A 16,190-nucleotide genomic window follows, 5' to 3' on the forward strand; every position below is an offset into this window, starting at 1 on the left:
TTTCAGGCAGGGAAGGATCTAGTAGGAAAGTAATGACGCTTAAGCTTCGGGGCCTCTAATCCTGGAGGGGCCCCAGAAGTGACTTTAGTCACATTGTTTAACAAATTTGGGTCTAGCAAGCAGACCTAATTTGAGTCAAACAACTCAAATCAATTGATCTGTTGTTGTTGGATATATTTCAGCAATCCCAAAGTTTGAGAATCAGTAGCACAGGTGTAATAAATTTGTGGTCATCTGTTGTGGAAGAACTCCGCTGAAGAAGATAACAGACTTCATGGCTGGATGCAAAGGGGGCCCATGACAGTTCAAGCTTCAGGACCCCCCAAAATGTAGGTCTACCACTTTTTGGAGGGGAGCTCCACACTTTGGTGATGGGCGCTTCCAGGCAACTTGTTGACCGAGCATTCGTCCTGATTTGATTGTGAGGAGGTTAGGTGACATTGCATCAAAGCCAGTGTTATCCCACACATTCTGGTGCATTTTCTTGCTCCTTCCCTTGTTGCAAAAGTTCAACTGGGATCTTAAACCAAATTCCTTCTCACTCTCTTCCCTTCCACCCCCAAGTCTCCACAGAATTACTTTGTTTCCTCTGAGCTGATTGGAAAGCCCAATCTTTTGGGAAGTATCTGAAGAAGTGTGCATGCACATGAAAGCTTATACCCAGAACAAACTTAGTTGGTGTCTAAGGTGCTACTGGACAACTTTTTAAATTTTTAATTTATTTTGGGAAGTGAGTTCATCATACAAGGCCTCCCAGTCAGCAACAATTGTGCAACCTGAATTTGCCAGGATGTGATTGAATCCCAGATGGAAATAGCAACAGTCTGGAAGCGCCCTGAATGCTAGTCTGCATCTACCCAATAATCTGAGGTGTGTCTTTACATTCCCTGGCAGAGCAGAAGACGGCGCAGCAGCTGCTCTTGGTCATGTGTCCCAAAGAATTTGCAAACATACTGTGCTACACAGCAGCACTTGAGCAAAAACCTGGGAAGCACTAAGGCATCTGCATTGCCTTGCATGATGTGAAATGGCTCCCACGGACCCATTCCCCAGTCAGCCAGCAAGTTCCAATCCTGAAATCACGAATACTCTACTTAACTAATTCTCTAACACATGGGTAAGCAAACTAAGGCCTGGGGGCTGGATCCGGCCCAATCGCCTTCTAAATCCGGCCCGCAGACGGTCTGGAAATCAGCATGTTTTTACATGAGTAGAGTGTGTCCTTTTATTTAAAATGCATCTCTGGGTTATTTGTGGGGCATAGGAATTCGATCATTCCCCCTCCCAAATAAATATAGTCCAGCCCTAACCTGATCCAAAACACCCACCCCACTCACACATGAAAACAAAGATCACCACAGCCAATCACAAACAAACAACCACACCCAGTGGGGTAGCGTGGGGGGTGCAGGGGGGGGCCGACCACACTGGCCGCAACATGGGGGGGGGCGTGCTCGCACTCGCAGCTCTCTACAATCCACGGGTTAGGGGGCGCAAATTACTTGCCTTGCCCCGGGTGCTGACAACCCATGCTACGCCACTGACCACACCCTAGGCCCACCCCGACCTCTCTCACCACCAAAGGAACACAAGTGAACAGCAGAGAACCTGCAAAAGCAACGCTGACACCAAACCCCACATACATTAAGCAAAATAGAAACATTGCCACCCGACCCCACCCCCACCCATCATCCCCTCTCCCCCTTTTCTTCCTAATGTCTCAACAAATGAAACTGGTTTGTAAAAATGTTACATGGAAAAAATACACTACACATACTTCTGTAGTACATCAAGAAAATCTTTAATAAAAATACATATATACAAATACAAATATATATAGTCCAGCCCCCCACCAAGGTCTGAGGGACAGTGGACTGGCCCCCTGCTGAAAAAGTTTGCTGACCCCTGCTCTAACAAAACACCCAACGCCACAAAGCCTTCCTCCATTATTAGAGCAAACGCGAGGGGTGTGGTCACGTTTGGTACACACCGGGACAAGCTGAAGATGCAGAAAGGGAAGCTGGGGATTTAAGAGGTTCTCAGTGGACATCAGAGGACATCAGAGTCACAACTGACAGTTCACAGAAACCATGGGAAGTTGACACATCACCAGAACCAGAGGTACCACCCCTCTCCATGAATACGATGGGCTCTGAGGTGTTTGGCGCAGCAGCAAGCACGCTTTCAGAGATTGAGGCAGGCGAGAGAACACAGCCCAGCTTACTAGCCGATCAGGTGGAGATCACGAGACTTGTTGGGTCCAGGAGAAGGTTTGCGGTCACTCAGCTTTTTTAAGCTGGGGGGGGGGGCAGGTGACGATCACATGCTTTGTTAAGGGGTTAGACACAGCTACTCAGCTGGAGCAAGCTCAGGTGCCTCAAACAAGATGGGGGGGGGGATAAAAAGAGAAGCCAAGGCAAAGGCTCCGAAGCTTGCACAGTGGGGAGTGTGGCCCTCAGGCTATAAAAAGAGACCCCTTACCCCCTGCGCTAAGTGATAGCATCCTTTGCAAAGCCGGGGCCCCTGACCATTCCTCCTTTCCCGCCCAGAGCAGAAATTCCAACAGCTTGTTCTGACTGGGTTCAACTGAATCCTCATAAGCAAAGAGCAACACTTTTCAAGGTCTTTGCTTTCCAGATTCCTTAAAGGAGTTGGAGCAAAATAAGACTGTTGAAACCACAGAGGTTGTGAATTGCAGAGCCTGTACCCAGAGAGGTGAGAATAGAGAATGCAGCAGCAGCAGCAGCAACAGCTGGGTGGGGAAGGTGGGGGGAGGGAGTCTTTGCTCCTGAGGTCTTAAAGGTAGAGAGAGAGAGAGAGAGAGAGAGAGAGAGAGAGAGAGAGAGAGAGGGCCCCTTCTAGCCTGGCATCTGTCAACTCCAGTTATCACATCAAAACACACATAATTCTCATTCCTTTCAACAGCAATTGCATGTATGGGGTTGATAAGCATGATCAGACACAGCACTGCTGGCTCCTGTGATACACACAGACCCCACAACCCACCACAAGCGAAAAGGAGAGAGGATAACTGGATTCCCCTCTGCCCACCAGCCAGCTTAGGGAATTCCATCAAAAGTGCTTTTTCACATGTTTTGTATTCAGCTGAGATCAAGCAAAAACAGTGGACTGCAGCTCAGAAAGGTAAAATACCTGAGAGCCATTCAAAATTAGTTCCTGAAGGAGTATATTCTAGCCCAGGGGTCAGCAACCTTTTTCAGCCATGGGCCGGTCCACCGTCCCTCAGACCATGTGGTGGGCTGGACTATATTTTTTGGGTGGAAATGAATGAATTCCTATGCCTCTCAAATAACCCAGAGATGCATTTTAAATAAAAGCACACATTCTACTCATGTGAAAACACTAGGCAGGCCCCACAAATAACCCAGAGAAGCATTTTAAATAAAAGGACACATTCTACTCATGTAAAAACACACTGATTCCCGGACCGTCCATGGGCTGGATTGAGAAGGCGGCTGGGCCGCATCCAGCCCACAGGCCTTAGGTTGCCTACCCCTGTTCTAGACCAACAGCCCCATGCGTGTTTGCTTAGAAGTCAGTCCCATTGTATTCAATGGAGCTATTTTGCAACAGAGGTAGGATTGCAGCTGTAATCGCTGTGCCTGATCTGAGTTTATCAGAGGTTTGTTAGGACACAACGCAACTTGGGTAATAAATTTCCCCTCCATTACTCTAGAGCTGGCAGAGGAAATTATCAGCAATCTTACTCCTCCAATACTGACAAAAAGATTTTGCTACAGAAATAGTATTTAGAGCGAGTGCAGATGACAACCTGGAGAACCTGCGGTGTCTTAAAACAGGGGGCTGTGGAAGAGGATAAAGCTATGGCTTCTTCTGTCTCAGCCACATTTTTATTTATCTCATCACACCCCACACCTCCCCACCACTTTCCTAGGTCAGGGTTGGGCCCTTCAGATGTTGCTGGGCTGCAATGCTCATCAACCCTGACCATTGTAGACACTCCATGTGTCCCTATTTTCCAGGGATGTCCCTGATTTAGAGAAGCCATCCCGGTTTCTGATTTGATCCCGGAATGTCCCGCTTTTTCTAAGGATGTCCCTATTTTCATTGGGAAAATGTTGGAGGGTATGGAGTTATCCAACCCCCGAGCCATCTGAAGGCACCCCTGTACAGGGAAATGTTTTTTTAAAAAATGTTTAATGTTTTTAATTTTTTTTATATGTTGGAAGCTGCCCAGAGTGACTGGAGCCACCCAATAAGATATGTGGGGTTTAGATAGTAAAATTATCATTATGGATTGGGACATCCCTATTTTCATTGGAGAAATGTTGGAAGGTGTGCCATTGGCCTATGCTGTCTGAGGATGGTGGGAGTTTGGAGTCCGCAACTTCTTGAGGACCTTTCCATCCTGTGCTAGAGCATGGAAGACTCTTGTTGTTTTAGCCTTCACAAGGATGGGAGGGAGAAGCAGGACTGCAGAAGCTGTATCTTTCTCAGCAGCTGAGGACTTGCGAAAGTGACAAGAATCTTTGGATTGTGTGACCTGGCAACTTCTGTAGCCTGAGCAGTCCCCACATCTCTCTTGATTCCCATATATTTTCTTGACAGTCTTTGGTCTTCAAGTCCGGCTTTCTAGGCTAACTCTACCCCCACACACAAATCTAAAAATAACAACAACAACATCAAAAACCCATTGTTTTAAATTAAATAAACATTGCAGCATTTTATTAATTTGCATTAGCATTAGTCATCTTGAAAGCACAATTGGAGAGTTCTTGGTGTTGGTGCTTCAAAAGAGTTCTTCTTTCCATTCATCACTCCTTCAGATATATAGACTGGTAAAGAAAAAGCCATTTACAGTGGTACCTCAGGTTACAGACTCTTCAGGTTACAGACTCCACTAACCCAGAAATAGTGCTTCAGATTAAGAACTTTGCTTCAGGATTAGAACAGAAATCGTGCTCCGGCGGCATGGCGACAGCAGGAGGCCCTAATAACTAAAGTGGTGCTTCAGGTTAAGAACAGTTTCAGGTTAAGTACGGACCTCTGGAACGAATTAAGTACTTAAACTGAGGTACCACTGTATATGCGTTGCATGTGCAATATAATGTTGTGCCACCAGATGGCGACATGAAGTCCCGTTTTTCTCCACCTGTTTTCCCTGTTTAAATTTACAACGCTTTAAACTGAAACACTTCTTTGATGTGTCTAGATCCAGCCCTAATCCTGTATAATATTATACAGCGTATATGTAGTTAGGGTGCCAACTCTTAAAGCTGTCCCTGTCATTTGATCTACGGCCTCTATTTGGTGGGTGATCATCCTCTGAGCTGGGAAAAGCTTCACCTGCTCATTTCTGCATATCAAAACTCTGTTCCCTGGGCTCAGAAGCAGACCAGGTTGCGGTGGGTTTCTTTTTCCTTCTGGCCAATTATTGGCAAGAGCAGCCTGAAATCAAATCCCGATATCTGACCAATAATGCAGCCAGCATTTTAAGTTACTAAGCAATCAGATGAATTATAAAGATACCATTCAAAAGAAAGCTGTTGAATGGACAGAAAACTCCTTGCGCTGCATATGAAGACATGTGGTGCCTTTTTAAGATCTGCTACAGGAAGCAAGCAAGCAATGTCCCAATTCATGTTTGCTTTATGGAGAAAGGCCCCCTAGATGAGGAGGAAGCAAAACAATAACTTTATTGTATGCCATAGCAAATCAGCCAAGAGCCCTCTGTTTCTTATTCTGTTTTCATTAAAAAGCCATTATTTTATAGGATGAAATGCTAATGAATTTTCAGTCTTGGAAGCAGCTGCTTTATATTTCAAGAGACGAATTCCTCACTTTGGATAATTTAATCTGCTTTAGCTAATCATAGAAAGAGGCATTGCTCGTTCACTTCCATGCTTATTTTTCTAGTCTTAAGTGCTGGAAACCTACTTTGGAAAAAGCAAAGAAGGAGCTAAAATTCTCAGGAAGAATTTGGTAGCTCATTCAACATTCTGCACTTCCCCATGTGTTCTAGCAGGTGACATTGCTGCTCATAGAGAGCCAGCGTGGTGTAGTGGTTAAGAGCGGTGGACTTGTAATCTGGTGAACCAGGTTTGATTCCCCGCTCCTCCACATGCAGCTGCTGGGTGACCTTGGGCCAGTCACACTTCTTTGAAGTCTCTCAGCCCCACTCACCTCACAGAGTTTTTGTTGTGGGGGAGGAAGGGAAAGGAGAATGTTAGCCGCTTTGAGACTCCTTTGGGCAGTGATAAAGCGGGATATCAAATCCAAACTCTTCTTCTTCTTCTTCATAAAAAGAGGCAGCTATGCTCAGCTACATCCCTGACGGAGTATATTTTGTGGAGCAGGAGTTCCCATTGAGATACAACTTGCACCTACTACGTGTATTTTTTGGAAACAATTGGGTGGGGGATTTTGTTTCAACAAGCTGTTCCAGCTGCTTTGGGTATGGATCTGTAATTCATATCTTTAGCTGTTCCTTGTCTTTTTCTTAAATTGTTCTTATCACAAATTGCCTTGAAATTTATATATAAAGCGATTCATTGGTTGGGAATAGTAAATATCCATCTATGTATGTTCACTGTCTGGTAGCTGTTAAAAACATTAAGTTGTGGCTGAAGGTCCAATCCATGCATTTACCAGTCCGAAATACACAGGCCTACCATTGTATGTATCCTGAAGTATTAGGGTTGGCATACGTCTGGAATTTCCTGGACAAATCCAGAATATGGCATCGGAAACAATGTCTGAGCGGAAATCGCTTAAATGTCCGGGGAAATCCGGACGTATGGCTAATCCATGTCAGAAGTCTAGATTTTGGCGATTTCCCTTAAAAATAGCTCAAGAGCTGCTGCTGCTGCTTCTGCTGCTGCTGCTGCTGCTTCTTCTTCTTCTTCTTCTTCTTCTTCTTCTTCTTCTTCTTCTTCTTCTTCTTCTGAGATTTGCCAGGGGATAAAAGCTCAACAATTTTATGTGTCCTGATTTTCACTTTTTGAAATATGGCAACCCTGTATTTGATGCATATCCACAATCCCTGTTACCAGAAGCCAGTACAATGAGTCCCGCTGGTGCAATGGGACTTTCCCCCTACACCCACCTCCCCCCCAATTCTGTTTGGGAAGGTCAGGAAAACCCAGAAAACATGACATGGAGTGGAGGAGAGGAGAGGAGAGATTATCCTGTCTGACAACCAGAAAAGCTTGTGCTGACAGAACGGCCATCTTAGCTGATGTTCAGGGGTCGGCAAGGTTTACCGTGGAGCCCCCTCTGTGGGCTGAATCACGTGCGTGAGTGCGTGCACCCACGATTTCCAGCATCTGTGTCTGCACAGACATGATTTCCGGCACCTGCGTCTGTGCAGACGCGATTTCCGGCACTGCAGAAGCGAGTCCCGGCACTGCACTGCACCAGTTTAGTGCAGCATGCGGGAACTTGCCAAGTGGGCGGCTTGGTTCGGAGGCGGCTCAAACGACCCCCGTGGGCTGCTTGTGGCCCATGGGCCTTAGGTTGTCTACCCCTGGTGATGTTGAATTACACCCCACAATCCTTTTTTTAAAAACAAGAAATTGGAGGGTGTTTGTGTGTGTGTGTTGGGAGTAGCATGCATGCATCTGTATGTGCATACTTTCTATGTCACACTGAAGTCCCCAGAGATAAATCCCGCCGACATTAGGCTACAAAGCTGGCTGTTTTTAGAGCATTCTTCAGGCAGATGTGTTTGGGTAAATATTTATATGCTGAGGTTCGGGTGTTCAGACCCTTAAAGGGCCCTTATTGCTTTGAAATACCAGGTAACAATTTAAACCAAGACCCATTTCATGCAAGAGGAAATGCACTGTATTTCAAGACGCTGGTTATTGCCTTAAGACCTCAACTGCTTGGGACCAGGCTTATCCAATGGGCCATCTTCTTCCTTCCAAGTTGACACACACAGCAATGAGCAGGAGATGTACCTTCCTCTTTGTAGCCGCCTTGGTAGCAGTGTCCAGGTTATGAAATTCATCACATTGTGAAGTCCCCAGGTCCCCTCACTCAACATGTCTAAGGAAGAAGCTACAACAGTGTATATTTCAAGTCTTTTTCCTCCCTGCTTGCTTTCTGGAGATGGCCAGCTGGATGCCGCAAGGGCTATTGGATCTGTCACATGGAAGGGGGCAAAGAGTTGACCCCTGCTGCCCCCAGAGGGCAGGAGGACTAGATCTAACAGAGGGTAAATTTTGGTGAAACGTTAGGAGAAACATATTGATAGTAAGAGCAGTTTGACAATGGAACTATTACCCAGAAACAGAGTGGACTGTCAACCTTTAAGCAGAAGCTGGAGAGCACATCTGTTGTGGGTGCTGAACTGAACGGCTTACTAGGCCCTCTCTGAGTCTAGAATTTTGGGAATAGTTTGAATGCCAACCTGCTTTAAATTGTCACCTGGTATTCCAAAGCTGAATTGCTTTTTGCATCATCACCACTATTATTTTAATATGATTTGCTATTTCAAATATGCTGTGTTAGCTACTCTGGACCAAATGTGCAGGATATAAACACAAATATTGAAAATCAGCTAATAAGCTATGTTTGCTGTCAAATATTTTTCCCTAACTGTGCATTGACCTTGTTGTTGTTATTCCTCTGGAATTTTTCTTATGAGCCAAGAAGGCTACATTTATTCTTAAAGTCGTGAGCCTCCACAGAGCCCTCAGGCAGGCTTGTGACATCAATTAATGATTAAGCCTGGATTTTTCAAAGAAGACAACTAGCTTGATGTTTGTTTTCCCCCAATCCTAAACACTCTTGCTTTGGGTTCCAGATCAAACCTATAATAACAATTCATTATAATTAAGCAATTAGTGTCTTTGTCATGAATATATAATATAATTAGACCCAGAGGGCAAATCATAGGATCCCTGCCTGCTGCTCTTATCTTTCCAAGGATGTCGTAGGCACCTGCAAAATGTAAACCTCTTTGCTTCTGCGAAAAACATGCTTTCTCTTTGTTCAACAAGATTAGTTTGCCCTGGTGCTCTTCTGGAGCAGAACAGTAAGAGATAATTCAAGAAATCTAGAGGCTTGCTGCCTTTAAGTTACCCTCCCCACCTTTATATTTTTCTTTCCTGTGCATCAGGCAAAGAAGGACACAGATCTGTACTTCTAAAAGTTGTCCAGAAGGAGGAATCTTGACAAAAGCTGTTTGCCATTCAGCCTGTCTCAAATGGCAGATATTGTGATAACATTAGAGGACCATTTGTCAGCTATTTAATGGAATTGTATCATTGCCAGAGGCCACTTGGACTTTCTGCCTCAGGCACAGAAATATATTAGTTCTCCTCTGGCTGAAATTTCCTCTTCTGTGCAACCGTGGAAGATATAGGAACCCGCTCCTTCACTGCATCCGTTCAACCCAGTTCACAATGATGACAATGATGAAATTAAATGGTTCAGATAAGCATTTGAAGGGAGTCCTTTAAGGAAATACTTTCTGCAAAAACAGCACTTTTTGTGTGGTCTCAGTTTCGCCTTTTGAACTGATCGCTCTTCAGGAACTGTGATCTAAACTGAACATGCCAACCGCAGTGAGGCCATTTGTCCTAATTTATAAAAGGGCAGTCCTCTTATCTGAAGGAGGCATCTATTGAAGGTCTAATCCAGTTTAAAGATAACTACAGGAAAGCACAACAGGGGCCTTGGAGTTGCCAGCATCTGAACAGCAGATTGAAAAAATCCACAGCTTCACCGTCTCCCCCACCTCCTCTACTACCATTTAAATAGAAATACAACATGTCTCCCACTTAATGAATGTTTGACTTGTGCAAAAAAGTGGTGGTGGGGAATGGCCCAAAAAGAGTAGGAAAACTGCAAAAAAAATGGTGTGAAAAAAGCGGGGAAATGGCTAGCAATCCCAGAAGCCCTTGCACCAAGGTTAGAGGGTGTTTATAGGCTTCTTAGATGGTGTTCCCCACTATATGCGATTTCACATATACACACAGTACCCAGAAATGCAACCTCCGTCTAAATGGGGAGTTGCCCGTAATCATTTCTAAATAGGCATAAATTAGCATGTGCCCATTTTATGCAAATCTGTGCCCTATTTTGTCCAATTTTGGGGGACATCGTATTTCTTCTTTAGCAAATGCATAACTGGCCACGCTACTGATAAATCTAGCTGAAATCCTGTTGCACATAACACAGGCACGACCCAAATCTACATCTGGTTTGCATTTGCAAAAGCAAGACTAGACAGAAGAAGCTTACAGCTGTTCTGAAAGACTGTAACTTCATTTTTGTTTGCTTGTTTATTTATTTATTATCAGAGGTAGAGCATACAGTTCTCCTTCCTCATTTTAGTCAAACAACAACCCTGTGGTGTAGGTTGCTCTGAATAGTTATTTTGAACCTAGGCATACCTGGTCCTTCTCTAATGCTAACCAGATACTTACACAGTTGCCAGCTCCAGAGCCTTGGAAGACTCCTATACCTCCAAATAGTTGCACGGAAGCAAGAATTTCACCACTCCACCTTTTCTCATGACAGTACAATGCTTCAGTGAAGGGGAAGCCTCCGTGTTGGGGAAAGTATTCTGCTGCTTATTTTCTGCAGATCAATGTACTGTTCAAGGCACACAAGCAAGCCAGGCCACTTTCCAGTGAGTTTCATAAGCCTAGCTGTGCCAATTTTTCAATCCGGGCTTTACATCCATGCTTTTAGGAGCAGCTTGATACATAGTAGTAAATAGATGGTGCTTTTCACATTATGGAGATAAAAGGTATCATGCGCTTATGTCTGCTGTTGTGAAAGGCTCGACTTCAGAGACTAACTGAAAAGTTGGCAACCCTCACTAAATGTCACCACGGGCCAGGGCGCATTTGGAAATCTGTTGCAGGAACAGCAAAATACCCATTTCACCAATGCTGCTCAGAATGTGCTTTATAAAAGGAATGTTCCCCGATAGGGAATGAACTCAAACTTTCATTTTTAAAAAATTAATCATTTTATGTAATAAAGAAGTACTATGATATATTTTGACATCAAATGTGATTTGGGGGGAAATTAGCACTTGGACTTAACAACAGTTTTCTCTATTGCAATTAGACCATTCTCTGAGTTTTCCATCCTGCTTCCAGGCATTCAGAAGTTCAGGGACGCATTCCAGCTGGGCAATGCAATCAAGGCTGCATATAGCCTTGGGGCAGGGTGGGGGGCAGTTGTGGTCTGGGAAAGGGCACAGCCTGGGAAGAGTCCATTTCTATAGGCTTCCCTTTTTGCATTTCTTTTAGCATTTGGCATCACCTTGCCTGCGCCTCGCTCTCTCAGGGCTGCTTGGCTACAGATTTGCAGTGCCATCCCTAACCACAGCTCCGCAGAAGCAAGTTAAGTCCTGTTGAAATCAATGGGGGGGGTGTACTCTCAAGTATGCGTTGCCAGGACTGCAGCCCTAATCTCACAACTTCATCTCACTCCCTGCTCTTGCATAGAGGAAGAGAAGCACAGACAAGAGTTGCTTGCAATCTGGTTGGCTCATGTATTGTAGTAAAAGCTCCCTGCTAGCTTTTAGGGCAGCCTGAAGTATAGCAAGACCAGCTTGCAGGGTGTCAGAGAGCTACAGACACACTGGACCGCTTCATAATCTGTAGGCTGGGGATGGGGAGAGGAGAGGGGCTTGACAAAGGATTCAAGGAACGCAGACCGTGTGAGAACCCCCAAAGTAGATGAAAGCAAGCTGCCTCTCTTCTCCTTTTCCCCTTGATCTCCAAAGTACGCTCTTATTTATTATGCCTTTAGATTCTTCTTCCCCCTCTGCCCCATCCCCTTGCAGAACCAGGCACACCACAAAAGCCTGGGCATGAAGAAATTTCCCATTCTTTTTCTGCCCCCTTCCTTCCTCACTGTAAGACGAAAAGTTATTCAAGTGGGCAGCTTAATACCTCTTCCAAGTTCTCAACATGTTTTAACATTCAAGCTTGCACTGAAAGCAACAACCTCCCCAATGCCAAAAATTATTATTATTATTATATTTATTTATATCCCACTGCTGATTGGACAGACGCAGCAGAGGAAGCAGGCTAGCATAAGAGGTGCAAGGAGTTGGTGTGTTTTGGTGGTGGGTAGCTGGAATTCAGGGACACGGGTGGCGCTGTGGGTTAAACCACAGAGCCTAGGACTGGCTGATCAGAAGGTTGGCAGTTCGAATCCCCACGATGGGGTGAGCTCCTGTTGCTCAGTCCCTGCTTCTGCCAAATATGCCAGATAAATAGGTACCGCTCCGGCGGGAAGGTAAACGGCGTTTCCATGCGCTGCTCTGGTTCGCCAGAAGCAGCTTAGTCATGCTGGCCCCATGACCCGGAAGCTGTACGCCGGCTTCCTTGGCCCATAAAGCGAGATGAGCACCACAACCCCAGAGTCAGCCACGACTGGACCTAATGGTCAGGGGCCCCTTTACTCTTTACCTAGCTGGAATTCAAAGAATAATTCCGGGCTCTCAGGCCCCTCCTGCACTATAAATGCAATGTGACAGCACTTTAAACAGCCATGGCTGCAGTCTGGGAACTGTAGTTTAAAGGTAGCAAGAATTGCCGGGTGACCCCGATTCCTCTCACTGAGCTACAATTCCCAGAGTCAATCCCTCTTCCCATGGAGCTCTGGGAATAGTAGCTCTGTGAGGGGATCGGTGTGTGGGTGTGGGTGTGTCTCAGCACCCTTAACAAGCTACAATTCCCAAGATTATTTGGGGAAGCCATTAAACGTGTATGATACTGTTTTATAATGCAGGTGGGGTCCAAGGTGTTGTCTTTGATTGCATTAGGGTGGGGGACTCTGCACATCCAAAAGCTACTTGGCCTGAGGCACAGAGTGTGAGGATCTTCTCTTTTCCATCTCAATAGAGGGTGGTGACTGGGCAGCTCGCCCTTGCATAGCTTCTTGCACCAGTCACTCCTTGCCTGCTGCCTGCCATGGATGGAGAGTGTGTATGCGAGGACAAAATGAAGGGGAGCGGATGCTCTTTAGTGCCTCCATGGACAGCTGTGAGTCCAGAATGACTCCCAGGCTGCGCGCCTGGTCCTTCAGGGGCACAGTTACCCCATTCAGGACCAGGGAATCCCCCACACCCGCCCACCCCCTGTCCCCCCAAAACAGTACTTCTGTCTTGTCAGGATTCAACATCAATCTGTTAGCTGCCATCCATCCTCCAACCGCCTCCAGGCACTCACACAGGACCTTCACTGCCTTCACTGGTTCTGATTTAAAAGAGAGGTAGACAAAGTGTGTATGCGAGGACAAAACAAAGGAGAGTGGATGCTCTATAGAGTTCCCCTACATCTTGCAATTTTCCATCCCCTGTCAGGCGATGCTTTTCACAACAAACGAAATAAGGAATAAATGAATTACGAGAATCGAGAAAATGAGAACGCAGGTTTCGCATGTGCTGATGAGAAGCCTTGCAAGATATGATTTAGCCAAGATTCCTGAATTGCAGGAATGGCCCTGGGGGTGGTTTCCCTTCCAACTTTGCAATTATATGAAGATGTGGGAGGGGGGAGGGTCTGCTACAGTCCCGCACACATAGCAGTGTTGCCCGTCTCAAAAGATGGCATAGTTTCTTGTGTGGGAGCTGAAATCATAGATGCTTCTGCCTTTGAGTCAAAGGGGAGTATATCTTGGGTGCTGATAACACCTGCCAACATGAATGAGTCTTCTGGTGCGTGCTCACTCAGTCACCCCGGCCTTGACTATCGATGGTCAGTAAACTGGATCTATTTTGGGATCATGACCATAGATGACCCAGGCCCTTGTGAAGTTTGAGCCTGAGCCTGCCAGCCAAGTTGCAGCTTCTCTCTCTGTAGCTGCAGCATGCCCTGATGGGTATTCTCAGCTCAGTGCGCCGCAAACTGCTTACATGGTGGTTTGTTTTTTTTACAGCCAGCCCTGGAAGAATGGCAGCAGCAGGTGCCCAGTTAATTCAGTAATAGCCTTTCACATGCTGCACTCCCTTCCCTCCCTGGAACCTTTCCATTCGGGTGGGGGAAGAGAAAGCCGGGGGAACTCCGCCCTGCCTGCCTGCTTTGCTAGAACATCCCAATCAGAGCGACTCAGACACGTTGCACAATTTAATTACCACTTCACAAGCCCTGTGATTATAAGTGACAGGCCAGCTCACGCTGTGGGAGTTTGCAGAGGGATTCTCTGCTAAATGCTTCCCAACTGAAAGGACAATAAAGACTCCCCTCTTACTCACAAAGCAGCCTGGAGGATGAGCTGGTCCAGCTTTTTTGTCTGCCTGTTTGTTTTCGCCGCAGAGATGGAGAACCACTAAGCTCATCAGGGCTCTGTCACCGTTTCCTGTCAGGCAGGAAGCGGCTTGGATCACGTCTCCTCCTCTGAGGGGGCCCTTCACACGTCTCAGCACTTCCAAGGACAGAGTTCCCTCAAACTTTAAGTTTGAGCCACAGATGTGCTCTTTTAAGACCTCGCATTCTTTGTGGAAATGAGGGTCAAGGAGCCAGAGCGAAGCTGCGTTCTCTTGGCAGTGTGCTTTCGTGGGATGTATTTATTACTAGAGCAGTCAAGTACAACATTTTCCTGTTATCTGGAATGGGAACATAGAGGAATGTGGCTCCAGACAGGGAGGACTTCATTTCATACCTGCTCTGGAGTTTCCTCCCCTTGTGTGTGACCAGGTAGATGGGTGTGACCCTAACTGACCGGGTAAAAGGGCACAGAGAGACAATTAAAGGATTCTAAGAAATCATCAACTTGCTTCCAATATGTTGCAAAGGGAATGTGCTCTGCTGTTCACTCACTAGCGTGAGTGAGCAGGGATAATATCAAAACAATATATTCTCTTCTACCTTCCTTAGCATTCCCACTGTCAGGAGTGCATGCAGGAGCCTGGCCCTGTAACCAGTAGAGCTTTGCAGGACTGGGGCCTTCCTAAATTTGTTCTGGAGAGGCAAGGTGTGGCCACACAGGTGCTTGGTAACTCACTGCACCTGGTGGCAAGAGCTGGGAAGGGATATAAGGTCAGCATTTCCCTTCGGCTCTTTGCCACAGCAACACTTTTCCTGCCTTGCTGTGTTTGGCTTCTTGCTTCCTGATCCTCAGACCTCGGCTTCTTGACTCCTTGCTTCTCGACTCTTGGACCCTTGACTTTGTCACTCCCTGCTTCCTGACCCTCGGACCCCTGGCTTCTGGACTCTCATTCCTGCTCCCACCCCACCATCTTGTCCCCGGTCCCAATGTCCTCAGCCGGGACTGCAATCGCCTGTAGACCGGACCACGACACCCACAGTTTTCAGGGCGTTTGAGAGCCCATCCAGTGGGAGAGCAGTGTATGAAAGACCTTGCTTTGGGTAGAAGGGTTGGAATAGGCAACTTTCTGTTTTCTTTCTGTCCTTGCCACCCTGCTCTACTATGACCTTCTGTGCCCTGTGCAACATGCCATCCCTTTGGCCAGAGTCCATGCATGTAATAACAACCCACAGTCCCTGGAATGTATGGAGCCACAGGCTTCATGGGAACTGTCACTTACCACCATGCTTCTCGGACAAATTTGGTCTCTTGTCTCTCTGTGCACGCTGTCGTTGCTTGCTTTATTTATATTTGTTGTTAGAGGTGTAATGCAAGGATCCAAGAGCCACACAATAACCTCTCTCTGTCATGTGAGCCGATGCTATGGCTGCGCCATGATGCTTATGCGCATCTTGCTTTTATTCCAGCCACCTGGGAGGCTGTCTAGATAAACTCCAAGCAACTGTTGGAGAATTATAAAATGAGAGGCCAGTGCAAAGTCACACATTCTGACCTGCAATGTGGGTGATTTCTAGTAAATCGTTGAGCAGAGCACTCTGCACATGCTTCATGCGCAAGGGCACGCTCGCATCATGGCAAATGATGCACAGAATAACTCAGGCTAACAAATTGAGTAAGGCAGATAGGGTAAAGGGGGAAGAGAAAGCTTGATAAAGAAGAGAAGAAGAAGAGGAGTTTGGATTTGATATCCCGCTTTATCACTGCCCAAAGGAGTCTCAAAGCGGCTAACATTCTCCTTTCCCTTCCTCCCCAACAACAAACACTCTGTGAGGTGAGTGGGGTTGAGAGACTTCAAAGAAGTGTGACTGGCCCAAGGTCACCCAGCAGCTGCATGTGGAGGAGCGGAGACGCGAACCTGGTTCCCCAGATTACGAGACTACCGCTCTTAACCACTACACCGCAGA

The sequence above is a fragment of the Podarcis raffonei genome, chromosome 7, assembly GCF_027172205.1.
Source record: "Podarcis raffonei isolate rPodRaf1 chromosome 7, rPodRaf1.pri, whole genome shotgun sequence".
NCBI lineage: Eukaryota > Metazoa > Chordata > Lepidosauria > Squamata > Lacertidae > Podarcis > Podarcis raffonei.